This window comes from Ursus americanus, chromosome 18 (assembly GCF_024610735.1).
Source record: "Ursus americanus isolate L20-20 chromosome 18, mUrsAme1.1.p, whole genome shotgun sequence".
Lineage (NCBI taxonomy): Eukaryota > Metazoa > Chordata > Mammalia > Carnivora > Ursidae > Ursus > Ursus americanus.
In genome coordinates, this window is record NC_142144.1 from 29,399,922 (window position 1) to 29,414,143 (window position 14,222).

The 14,222-nt window shown below is 42.1% G+C and overlaps 1 protein-coding gene across 9 annotated transcripts in view; it reads right to left on the reverse strand.

Moving 5' to 3' along the window:
- The window catches only part of PLPPR1 (phospholipid phosphatase related 1), a 578,428-nt gene that overhangs the window by 44,937 nt on the left and 519,269 nt on the right, over window positions 1-14,222 (reverse strand). The gene's annotated exons all lie outside the window — the stretch shown is intronic.

Sequence of the window (14,222 nt, forward strand, 5' to 3'; positions counted from 1 at the left end):
CTCCATCACCCCGGCAGCTCTCCTCCTTTTGGTATTAGCAAGTGTGTGCGTGCCTGGCTCAGCGTGCTCTGGGCTCGGGGAGTGTGTGCTTGCTTGTCTGCTTTGTAACATCTGTTATAAACCTTCCAGAAAATAATGAACAGCTCCCATCAGAAAGGCAGACCACAGCAAGGCTCGGAGAGAGACCCAACTTCTGCTGCCGCCCTCCCAGAGGATGTGTGGGGGCCAAGGCAATATTTCCTGTTGGGACAGAGGTGAAAAGTCAAAGGGCAGTGGCATAAGAATTGGTAAGATGTAGATGTGAGGAATTTCATAAAATATTCTAGATAGACTTACCTTCTTATAAAATATTAGAGGCAGGTAAATCATGAATGAATGAACAAACAGGAAAGCTAAAGCCTAGAGAGGTTAAAGCCTAGAACCACACCCTAAATTACTGGTAGGGACAAACATGTGGTCCAGGAATCCTAGATCAGTTACAGCTGCTACCTTCTCCAAAAAGGTGCCTTTATTCCAAAATGCTTTCCACCAGTAAATCCAGGACTTTCCTGATAACATCTTATCACAGACACAGATCCTTCATAAGGTTTGGATATAAAAAGGGACATAATTAACCTTTCATTTTGACTCACAAATGTCCCAGATACTCACCAAGGTTTAGATGTAGCCTTTAGTGGGGATGAGAAGTTGAGGGAATATGGAAAAGCCAACATTAGTTTTCTCATTCATATTTGGAAACACTAAAATGCCAAGATAAGACAGTGATAAAGGTAGATAGAAAACAGGTTTCTGAGGTTATGAAATTATAGACAATTAAGCTGGAAGAGGTCTTGGAGATCTTCCCATCCAAAACCTTTATTTCATAGATGAGAAGGCCGAAGCCCAGCAAGGGGAACTGAGCACTGCTGAATCATCCAACAAGTAAACTAAACAGCGACTTAGGCTGAGAATCAGCAAAGCAGGGAAACTAAAATGGAGGGAAAAAAAATTTTTTTAAGTGTTGATTTTTTTAAAAAAAAGCTTCAAAGTAATCATTATGGAAAAAAAGAATCAGACCTTGGGAGGATGTCTTTGTACATTGTTTATGGCTTCAAATCGTTTTGTTTGGAAGTACATATGGGGCAACGAGGGGGAAGGAAGGGTTTAGGAAGGCTAACGTTCTTATTTCAGCCCGGGAATGACTAACCCAAGGTCCTGACATAACTAGTTAGTCTAAGTCTGGGACTAGCAACCCACATTTTCGGATCCCCAGGAGAAACAAACAAACAAACAAAACCCCCAAAAAAACCACCTGTATCATGGCATCATTTCACCCTCTGCAAAGGCCTGGAGAGTTATGCGGGGAGTCAGGGGCTCAACTCTAATGCAGAGAGGCACTGCTGGGCATTTTTTTTTTAATTTTTTATTTATTTATTTGACAGAGATAGACAGCCAGCGAGAGAGGGAACACAAGCAAGGGGAGTGGGAGAGGAAGAAGCAGGCTCATAGCGGAGGAGCCTGATGTGGGGCTCGATCCCATAACGCCGGGATCATGCCCTGAGCCTAAGGCAGACGCCTAACGACTGCGATACCCAGGCGCCCCCTGCTGGGCATTTTTACCCATTTCATATCCAGTTCTTTAGCCACAGCATTGCAGAGAAGCCCTGCACTCTGCCCTCTCTCTGAAACCAGGCACAGCCTCTCCCTGTGGGATATTAACCCTGCAATTCCTCCTCATTACATTCAGGAGCCTTGAGTTGTAGCGGGGCTTAAGTGCAAATCTGCTAGAAGTCTGTGTCTTTGGCCTCAATCTTTGCCACCTTTCTTTACCCCCAGGTAGGTCACAAATCACACTTTCCACGCACTGTCCTTCATACAAAAGTCATCTCTGGTTCTACAAGGACTATATTCTTCTCTCTGGCATTTCCTCCCCTCTTCCCCACTGGACCTTCTGTCACCACTTCTGACATCTCTGGACATTCCTACTCCTGTATCTGGATACTCCTGTGTGTTTTTCTGTGCCTGATGGTATTTCTTGGTGGTTTACCCCATGTAAATCACCAGTGCTCGGGCCAGCCATCTCTGCTGTTTCAAGCGCTTTCTTTCTTTTCTTTTTAGCCCCAGAGAAGAGATTTGGATTCGTGGGTTTCCTCTGAGAGACACGTGCTCCAAAGCTGCCCCGGCTAATGCGTGCTCCTGCTGGCAGCTTGTTTGCAAAGTGGAGGCCATGAAGTTTCTATTTCTTTTGTGCTTCACTGGTCAACTGAGCTGACCTGATGGGAAGGAACCTAGTCAGCTGACCTGAATGTTTTGGAGCTGAGGAAATGCTATGATTCCCACAGTTTGGGTGCCTTCCCTCTAGGGCTGTCTGCGCCTCCTGCACAGGCCTGGTCTGGATTTCTAGGTGTCTCCTCCACGTGGCTGGAAACATATTTCTGTCTTGCGGCTGCATCAGCTCGTAGGGGGAAACAACTACTTGGGGAACAGGTGGGATCTATGGGAGCTTTTGGATAAAACAAAAACAAAAATGGCATCTAGCTTCCTCCACTGAGGACAAGGGTCAGATTTTACTGGGCACCTCTGTGCTACCACTTCCATTTAAAAATGGGCAGGATGAAACTGAAGTCCACAAAAGCAGAAATATACACAGGTAAAAAGACTCACTAGAAAAATGTATACTAGAAGCTTCTAGAACATAGAACCATCTTAACTTCAAATACATCAAAATCAACAACAATGTCAGCAAAAAAGCCAAGGCCGGTATGCTTAAATTTGAAATCTATAGAACAAATCTTGACCAGCTGCCTGGCCAATTTAATCCTGGAAGCAGCATTCAGAGAGAACTGAATGAATGTGCGAGTCAGTCAACTGCAGGGCATAAAGTGAAGAACAGAGGACCTCAGAGACTCAGGGTGGTACGGGAAGGTGGGAACTTCAGCAGCCTAGTGGATGGAACTGACCCGGCAGCATAAGTCTACTGACCCTGATCAACCTCCCTGATCAGCCAGAAACCCCTGCCTGTCATTCTCAAGTAATCTGCAAACTCCCTGGAGAGTCCCCCGTAATGCTAGTTAGAGAGGCACAGAACCAAACCCAGAATAATTCAGATCTTGATTTCTAGGTATCTTTTCTATTGAACATGCTCTTGTGACCACACATTAAAAAGAAGCTTTGCATTTATTGCAGGAACAGAAACTCCACGTTGGTCCTGCTTCCATGAGCAGAGATGTCTGCCTTGCAAGTCTGATGACAGTGCACGATTAGCCATCGGCATCCTCCCTTCTTCCCCTCTGTCCCGGGCCGTGATCCATCACTGTCGAGGTTTGGGTCACTAGTGCCAGCTGGCACACTTGCCATCTCTGTTGCCTTCTCCAGCCCCATTTAGGGATGCATGGAGGGAGGCCATAATGTTGGTGTCACATGAGCAGATGGTGAGGCTGTGCTGGACCCAAGTGCTAGTGGAGGGTTGATGATATCCGTGTGAAAGGAGCAATTATGGCTGTGGGGGGAAGGAGCTCACGTACCAGGGTTTTTCCTCAGCTTCACTTCCCAGGAATGCCAATGCAATATATAAAAATGCATTAAATCCTGACCATTCCACAAGGATTCAGAAGGCAGATGCCAGCAATATCCGAAATCCTGCCTCTCAGGGCTGAGAGCTTTGTGTTTCTACCCTCCAATGATTAGAGAATAGTGAAGGTCACAAAGAGTGACAATGGGGAAGCTTTTCACAAAGCTGAGGGAAAAGGCTGAGATGACAGTACATTTTCCTTGGGTCTGTAAGTCTGGAGCAATTGTGAACCACTAAGTTCTACGACCTGATACAAGCTCGGAGAGTGGGGCAACAGGGAATGACGGCATGCCTCATGGCAGCATGTGAATCTGAGTGTGTGTGTGTTGCGTGTGCATGCACACGTCCAGGCCCATGGGAGCAGACATGAGGTTGGAATGAGAGGACTGGTATCTGGTCTGGAGTGTGAGGGGCATATTTGAAACTGGGGAAGCCCAGTCTAGGTGACAAACCGTCTCAGTTTTCCCAGGCCTGAGGGGCTCCTGGGACATGGGACCGTTCAGTGCTCAAACTGAGATTGTCCCGAACTAACTGGGGTGCTAGGTCACTCCACCTGAGGCAAAGAATGTTTCTCTCCCCAAAGAGGTTTCTCATTCCGGTTTTGTCAGGAGCTATCAAGACTCCTATTTATAACAGTAAAGTAAGCAGTCAGCGAACAACCGTTTGTGCGAGCTGCCTCGAACTAAGTGCTGTGAAGGTGCAGTCCTTGGACACGCTCTCTAACCTCAAGTAATTCGTGGTCCACCTGGGGAGTGCTCTTCAACACAGGAACCAGACAATGACCTGTAGATCTGTAGGAGGCTGTCCGCTGATCCCAAGTTGGGGTTCATACACGGCTGCCTGTGCCTTGGTGAGCAGGCAGGGTGGGAGTTGACAGAGTCGGTAAAGGGCTGATGCATGGAAGAGAAGGGAGTACAAAGGGTTGGACAGGGCAGCATGGGCTCTGTTTAGGAGACTGGTTTTGACTAAGCCCCATGGGCATATGTTCAATTCCAAAGAGAGCAGGGATAAAAGAAACTCAGCAGACCGAGCACTGCATCAGAACTTAGATGATAAGATTCAGCGTGGTTGTAATGCAGAGGTTATGTCTTGTGAGGACTCCAGGGAACAGTACACTTGAAGGACTTGCATGTTGTTCATATTAAGAAAGAGCAAGCCAGGTACAACTGTTCATAGCTGCACACAAGGGCTGGGGTGGGAAACCCACAAGTAGGGCGCTGATGGAAGTAGGAACCAAGGTGGTAAGCTGGAGGGGAAACGTGAGAAACTGATCGTGAGCCCTTGTAAGACCTCCCTGGGCACCTCTAGAAGTAAGTGTGACCCTTTGAGAGGGGGGTGAAAGTTCTCCACATAAACAACAGAGGCAAGAGCCAAGAAAGAGGAGGAGGAGATGGTGACGGTAGGGGTGTGATATATATGACACACACGTCCCAGGCACTGTCCCAGGAACTTTACATACATTAACTGTGTTTCTGCCCAATGACCTGCATGGTAGGTATACTATTATTTCCATTTTACAGGTAAGGAAACAGAGGCACAGAGAGATTACATGAATTGCATAATGTCATACAACTCACAGGAGCGAACCCAGGATGATTACTAAATGTGATGCATTTCTCCACACAAACTTAGATGGCCTGTGGAAAATCAGGTCACAAATACAAGGCAGCATGACATTAAGGAGTAGACTGGGTGCTACAGACTTGAGTACTTTAGTCAAATGTTTCCTAGTGTCAGTTTCCTTATCTGTAGGAAAGTTAATAACTAACTCATAAATATGCAATGAGCCATGTTTATATATACTCATTTTGTCCCAAAAAGGACTTTTATCAACCTCCATCAAATAAAGTAAGCAAGCATTGCTGAGAAGTTGGAACAGAAGAAGAAAGGAAATAAGTATGGAGATAGAATTACACCCTGGAGTGTAAGTTGTCTAGCAGTCAACACAAACAAGGAAATGCTGGTCTCTGTATCTCACAGTCGCCGTAAGATCAAAATGAACCAACGGTTAAAGATGAGTAGAATTTCTTCTGATATAGTGACTGGACTAGAATTCTTCCTGGGTTCTCATAGAGGGTATGGCATGATAAACAAGGGCTAAATGTGGAGAATGTGGAGTAGGGTGGTGCTGTTTTTTATATGGGACCCCATGTCAATTCTATTTTTTAAATATATATTTTTTAAAGATTTGTTTATTTGTTTGAGAGAGAAAAGTGGGGGCAAGCAGGGGGAGGGGCAGAAGGAGAGAAAGAATCTCAAGCAGATGCCCCCTGAGCTTGTGGCCCCCAACCCCATGACCCTGAGATCATGACCTGAGCCAAAATCAAGAGTCAGAGGCTTAACTGACTGAGCCACCCAGGCGCCACCCCCACCACACACATTGACATTGCCATGTCAATTCTTTTTTTTTTAATTTAAAGATTTTATTTATTTGACAGAGAGAGACACAGTGAGAGAGGGAACACAAGCAGGGGGAGTGGGAGAGGAAGAAGCAGGCTTCCCGCTGAACAGGGAGCCTGATGCGGGGCTCGATCCCAGGACCCTGGGATCATGACCTGAGCCAAAGGCAGCCGCCTAACGTAACGACTGAGCCCCCCAGGCTCTCTGCCATGTCAATTGTTAACTTAGGTTGATGACATCGCATCAGAGTGAAATGCACAAAAGCAATACTGTGGGATGGAATGGAGGAGGTGGGTATTACAGCTGAACTTGAGAGAGCACATGAAAGGCTAAGAATGTGGGACACGTTTTCTGGGTTGGAAACTCACTCTGCTGCTTACTAGGCATGGGACTTAAAATCTTGTGCTTCAGTTTCTCCATTTGTAAAATGGGACGAATAATGCTGTAGCACGAACACTGTATATTAAACTGTATTAACTGTGTGTTTAGAGCAGTGTCTGACTAGGAAGAATGGACCAGACTACATATACTTCAAGCACTCCTTCCTAGGTACTGTTTCTCTCAGTTTAGGTTTTTAGAAACTATTGGGTAGCAGTGAATTGGAGACTATTTTCTAGTAAATAACCTGCTAGTGAAATACAGACCTGTGTCTTTTTTTTTTTTTACTGATTTAATTGTTTAATATACTCAAATGTTATTATTAGACTAGCAGAAGAAATCTTTAATCAGGCTCATTTCTGTAGGACAAATCTCTTAACTTCTCTACATCCCAGTTCTTGTGTGAAAAAAGATTGAGCTACTTTTCAAGGTGTAATGAGAATTGAGGATATTATAACATAAATCTCAACAACAGTGTTTTGGGACATAGTAAGTGCTTCATGGTATTCCTAGTTATTATTATACTCATTTAGTATTATTGAATCTTAATATGTTCCTTATTATGGTGGTTTTCCAAACTGCAGGTCTGAAACCATTAGTGGATTGTGAAAAAAATGCTCATAATTTTGGAGTTCAACTGGAATTCTTTTAGTGAAAGAGAACAGAATAGAATTGCATGTATCAGAGTTCCACACATAGTAAGAGCAAGTGTTTTTGTGAAACTTGTTTAGTATATAACATTTAGGCAGAGGAAGTGTATATAATACAGTGTGAAATGTATTTCTTACTATGAGAATAACCAAAATCCTTCAATAAGGCATGATGTTATTTGATAGTTGTCTGATAGTGCGCAAGTTCCTTATACTATAGTGACTAAGAGACATAGCTTCAAATCCCAAATCCACTAATTACCACTGTACGTCTTTGAACCAATTACATAACCTGTCTATTCCTTAGTCTCCTCACCTGTGAAATGGGTAACTCACTCCTTACATGAGAAATGAGTTCTCATCAGAATGGTATGAGAACTATATGATTTAGGATATCGAAACCACTTAGCAGGTACTCAATGACTGTTAGCTGTTATTTTATTAAAACTTGGGTAGAATATAATTTTTTTTCTGAATAAGCAAACAATACTACACACACCAAAGTATGGCAGGGAATATAAAGTCATCACATTAGCCAAGACTGAATAATCAGCTAGTTTTCCCATCTACAAAATGATACTTCTTGATAAATATCCTATTTCCACAAATATGAGTTTTTAAGCACCATGTAACTATTCTTAGTTTTGCTATTTGCAAACAATATTATTTCTCAAGATAAGAAGGAATAAAAATAAAATATTAAACCATCAGTTAATTCTCCTCTGTCAGTATATTTGATCCTGATTTGCCCTTTATAGTTTTATATTTTCTGAAAGAATTTCTGAAAAATTTATTTTATTGTGGTAAGAACACAAGATGAGATCTACCCCCTTGACAAACATTTAACTATTCTATATGGTGTTAATGGCTATAGGTGCAATGTACAGATTTTTTTAGTATATTCATGTATCTTAACTGAAACTTTATGCCTTTTGATTAGTAATTCTCTATTTCCCCTTGAGACCTGTGCCTTTTAATTAATAGGCAATTAAGCTGTGGTTAAGAATAATATTCTCTTGTGAAATCTGGAAAACTTACAATGGACCAGTGTGTATATGAGAATTTGCCCCCTCTTCTTTAAAGAGAACAGAGGTATACCCATAGGCAAGGATATGTGGATGAAATGAGATTGTTCAGTCATTCAACTAATATTTATTGACTGCCTACTACACACAGGCATTACTCACCTATTGACAAAATTGAATAACCTATAATAAGACTGTTAACAAAACAGACATGATCTTTGGACATACGGGGCTTTCTGCGGGGTAGACAGACATTATAAAAGCAATCCCAAATAAACGATAGTAAGGACTCATTGACTAACCACATAACAAGCTATATAACTTGAAATGCATTCTCTTACATGATACTCATGCTTCCTGTGAGATAATGAGTTACTCTCGTTTAAAGAAGAGGAAATTAAAAAAAAAAGAGGAGAGAAAATTTATTCAAGCTCACAGACCTAGTGAATGGTGGAGTCAGGATTTGAACCTCTCGTGCCATTTAACCACTCTTTTATACTTCAAACCTACAGTTAGCATATGAGATAATGTTTATAACATGCTTAGTGTAATGCCTAGCAGATGGTAAGTGTCCAGTCCTTTCGCTTGTTCTGTGAGTGCTATTTGCTTATACTTTCCTTTTTTAAGAAAAAGGTTTTTATTTAAATCCTTTAGTTAACATACAGTATAATATTAGTTTCAGGTGTACAATATAGTGACTCAGCACTTCCGTACAACATGCTTGTTCTTTTCAATGCTTTTTTACATGGCTTTGGGGTAAGAGTGGGGGTTACATGAGGCTCTCCCACAATCACCACTCTCCTTTCTTAGTATTTAAAATCACTACTTTCTCCTGCCTCTGACCATTCTTTCCCTGACTCCTTTTAATTTCCCTTTTCCTGTGCCTGGTTTGTAAACAGTAGTGCCCTCCCAAGATCTATCCTTACGCCTCTTCATTTCCTTTCCACGCTCTTTTCTTGGGAGATCTCATCTCTTTCTATGGATTCTACTTACACTGATTCCATTGACCCTTCCTATCACCATCCTTGGCCCTGCATGCTCCCCTGACCACCAATCTTGTGGTCTATAGATACTCCAAATGCCGTAAGTCTGAAGTGGAATTTGGGATTTCTCCTCCCCTCAACCTGCCTCTTCTCTTGAGTTCCCCATCCTGGTAAATCCAGTCAACGTCTTCTCAGCCACCCATGTTAGAGTTCTCAATGTCATCGCCGACACTTTTTTCTCCCTCCACCTTTTCACTCCTCCCCGTGCCATACCTGGTCAGTTGTTGGGTCTTTCTTACCACAGTGCCCGTCCTATTTATCTCATTTTTGTTCTGCCAGCTGCCATGTTCTTATTCAGACCCCCCCTATTCCACCATGTACACTTCTGAAATCTTGTCCCACCTGCTCTTGTTGCCTTGGGGATCTCAACCTGTTCGTGCCATCACCTACCTTGCTGCTAAAGAGTTATGATCCTGAGACACAGGTATAAGTAAGTCTTCTACTCCTCCCAAATCTTCAGTGATAGCTATTTCAGGTAAACTAAGCAATTTTCTCTCTATTGAACACATTGGGCTTTGTCCTACCCTTGTTTTGGTAATGGAGAGAAGAAGCCTATCATTTGAACAGAGAACAAGCCAGTAAATCTCATCAGGCATTACTCCGCAGGAGAAAACACACAGATCTACCTCTCAGTCTGGGCTGCCTGTACCTTCCTGGCTGGCCACTCTTTTAAAGAACAAATGTAAATACAACATTCTTGTCTTTTTTCTTTTTCCATTTCTATCCTCCAACATCATGTTTGTTATTTATTGGTGAATAATATGGAGAAATATAAAGTGTATAATATTTTAGGTAGATTTACAAGTACACTAAGGAAAGGGTAATTATTGAGTCTAAGTTAAACTAAATTGGGCCATGGAATTTTCTCTTTGATCTTCTGCCATTAGGGATTTTTAAAAATTCAATGACATGGATGAATATAGCAACACAAAACTGGCAAGCACAGCTAATATCAGAGAAAGCAGAATAAAAATTCAAAACGATTTTGTCATTTGAGAACATTCCCTAGTGGTAAGTGTAAAGTCCTACAGCAAGTCTTTGCTGTTCAATGACTTCAAGGGCTAGTAGAGTGGAAGGTCCAGAACTCTGGCCTGAGAAGCTCACCAACCTTGCCCTTTGTTGCCCCTGCACTTCCCCAGGGCTGCCTCAGGCCTCTGAGGGGGTGGGGGTGGGGGAGGAGGTTAAAGCTCAATCCATGTTAAAGGTGTGAGAAAGTGAGAGTGGTGACCTGAGAAGAGAAGCCTTTGAGAAGAAAGTACTGGATGACTTTGATCTGTATTTTATTTATTACCTACTTACCAGAAGTAGGTAAGAGAGGTGGATGGAAGCAATGCGTAAATGATCCCTATGGTCTAAAACTCTACAGTCCTACTACCACCTTTGTTAAAATAAACTAAGTCGATTTGGGTGCTAATCTCAAGTTTCTCAGCAGAAGCATTGTAAGTCAGCGGACAACTACTGAATACCAACTATGTGCTAAACCCCTCAGCTAGTGGTAGCAATGTAAGGATGAAGGAGTTCTTCGTTTTACCAGGATATGAGCAAATGGCCAAATGATAGGTGTTTAACACTGGTTAGTTGTTATAATTGGAGGATGGGTGGATGGGTGGAAGGATGGAAGGGTGGATAGATGGATATTATGATGAAATCAAGATGAGAATATTAATTGTGACAGACACAGGATGAGACAGGGAAGGATTGTGTCAGCAGTGATGTCTGAGCTGGTTACATGGTATCATAGAAGTTCACGGCCTTTGGAGCTTAGAGACCCTGATGTAGTACTAAATGCACCATTTGATACCTGTGTGGCTTCAGGTAATGTACAAAAGCTCTCTGAATCTCAGTTTCCTCATATGTAAAATGGATATAATAATATATAAAAAATACTTAAGTGTGAAAACTAATACATGTAAAAAGTACTGTTTTTAGCTCATGGTACTTGCTGATAAAGGGGAGTTCTTGGCCCTCCTCAGCCTTCCCATAACAGAATAAATAGCAGTTTTCTGGAAAACCTAATATATAAAGAGTTACATAAAATCAACTGACCAATCAGAAACTCAACAAAATTCAAACCGTTACCCAGCATATCAATATGCAGGGAGCCTACTGTCCTGTAGGAGAAGGGTAGGCAATCAAAGTCCTGGTCTGCTTAGTTCTCAAAGACAACACGGAGGATTACAGAAAGGAGACAGAAACTGTGTTCAACCTCTTCTCAGCTGAGTACCAAAGGGAGGTGGCACGGGAAGCCATTTTTAAGGGCAGTTAAATGTCCTTGGTCAGGATATCCCACATTTAGCCATCATATTCTCATGATACAAAGGAGGATCAAAAAGGGAGAGGGACCATAATTTGGAGACGAAGATCTAACTTTTGGTCTTTGTTCTGTCACTGACTTTGTAATCCTAGATGTAAGACTCTAGCTTCTCTGATCTTCTGACCCACATGAGGGGAAATACCCTAATGGGAATGAGAAATGGATTAAATGAGAAGACTTGGAGAAACTCTTTGCAGATGGCAAAGGATTATCCAATATATAAAGCACTTTATATAGATTTAACTGAATCTCCTTCATAAACCCCAGAACCTGGAGTTGGCTTTCTTCTCCTAAAGCAGAAGTTCCTGAGCTTCTCAACACCAAGGTCCTCTAATTATTTTTCTCCTATGGTCCCCAAAATTGAAACATGTTGTTTATTTAACAGATTGCATGTATTTACTTTGGAATAATTTATTTGATTTCTAATTTTAATTAAGTAATTGCTCTTGAATTAAATATAAGTGCAGGGATTCCGACTGGCATGAAATGAACAGAATAACCAAATCGATTTGTGATTTTTATCCCAAACCAGAAAAAACAGATACTTTGGTTATTCCTTTAAGGCTTAACATGGATAAATGTATATTTTACTTCTACTCAAGCTTTTTGAAAGACAGAAAATAGCTCACTGCTCCTAGGAGTTGACATCATTTGAGATGTGCACCCAGGCCCTAACTGCCCTTCTTTGAGAATTACACACTTATGCCCACACTCATGCTTCTACTCATTCCCTGGCTGGAGAGGACTTGACTAATGGTAGGTACCTGGCCCAAGGTAGGCCCATGAGCTTCTCTCTTAAGAATTTGAAGTGACAGTCACAGACTTTGTGTGTGTTTGTTGACCACTTGAACTCAGGACATAGAAGTCCTGGAGCCACAGTGTTGCCTTGTGTGGCCGTTGGCACCTGGGAAACCTGTGAGAGCTAATGGAGAGATCTACATAGAGAAGAATGAAGTGCAGATCAAGAGGTCATAAGGCCTGGAGACAATGGATAATTTTGGATCTGATGGTTTTTTAACTTGTTTTAGTTTATGCTGAGGCCATTCTGGGCCTCCTGAGTTTCACAGAATTCACTTTTATCCTTATTAAAAAAATTGTTTTTGGCTTCACATAGAGCAATTGGTTTTCTGTTACATGACTCCAAAGAGTTGTGGCCAAAACAACCTACCCTGTCCTGAAAGGAATGGAGCTTCTGCTCTAAAGCCACGAATATTTTTGTATTCAACTGTCTCCGTTGCTGACTTGTTTATAGGAATGAGCATCACTGGATAAGAAGTGGGCTATCAGAATGCCAGTCTTCAGACACTGAAGCCAAAGGCATTACTTCCCTCTTGTGGAGGAAGGGGAGGGGCGCATAGAAGTGAGAAGAGCCTTTGATGCGCCGTCCGTTCCAGTCAAAAACATGGGAGAAAATCTTTGGAAATACGATTGTTCAAGCATCAGAAGAGTTAGCCTTACTCAAAGGAATGAAGACTTAGGTCATTTCTGACAGTTGAGACATATGCGGCAGACTTGTTAACTGAATAAGTATGTCCAAGGGAGTGTGAGTGGAAGTAGGGGAAGAAAATCTTATTAATCTGTGAGGATGAGGCCTCCTCAATTTTTGAAGAGCCAATTGAAGAAACTACACTCATCCTATAATTTCAAAAGGAAATGTAATTTTCTTGCCATCTTTAAAATTTCTCTCATTAATATTCAACAGAAGCTTTTGGTAAAAGAGATATGGACTTAATCAGCAGGCATTGCCACTGTAGGAGCAAGACCTGGTGTCACAGGTGTATGTACTCGCCCAGTACCTGGATCGCCATCACTGCAGCCTTTGCTTTCTCACTGAGCGCTGCCTTGGCCTTGGGGAGACTGGGCTGACATTCTCCCTAGAGAATGGCTTTCTAATTTGTCCTAACAAATCATCTTGAGTCTTGGGCCTCGTCTCAAGAAAAAAAGAGGACTTTGTTCTTACTTCCTTTGGCCTATCCATACCATAATAACATCCACATTAAAATCCCAATGTATGATGTTCCAAGTAAAGGTAACTTACTTAGGGACTTCAACAATTGAATCCATTTAATCTCAGGAAAATAGAGTATGATTTAAGCCCAACAAAAGAAATCTGCCCAGTCATTAGGAACCCTTCTGTAGAAGGATTCAGTTCTATGGGGCTTCATGATAGATTTTGATTCTGTACTTTTCTGGGGCTGGAGGCATGGAATATGTTTTCCATCGTTAGGACTACTTTGGTATAGGATGCTAGGTGTAGATGTCATTATGAAGAACCCAGAGTGGATGGACAGTACACACCAAAGCTCCAGAAATTGCTCTGGAAGTCCTCCTTGACCACCTCTGCAGTGTGATGCGATCACTCCCATGCAGATCTCACGTGACCCTAACACTTAGGACACTGCGTGGCCATCCTCGATTTCCCTGTGTCTCCCACCACCAAGCTGTGAGGCCCTGAGGGAAAGTGTCTTCAAACTGGTATCCCCAGCTTAGCACAGGGACATAATAGGTATTTAAAAGACATCAGTTGACTGAATGGATGAAATTCGATAGTTGGTTTTACTCATAGCAACTCTGCCATTTGTTAAGGAACATATCACCTGAAACTGTTTGGGATGGCCTATTAGTGTATTGGTTAAAACGAAGTTTTTGATATAAATCAGCATCCTCTGAACAGTGATCTCTAGTATGAAAGATGTACTTTGGAAAGATAGAGGGAAGGTGGGAGATCTGTGGTCAAATAAAGTTGTATTTATTTTCCTCTTAAAAAATAAGGAATATTTCCATGGACCTTTTGTTTCCATGATTTTAAGAGGATGGCAGAGATATAATAAGTTGCTACATAAATATTGAAATCCTACTGTA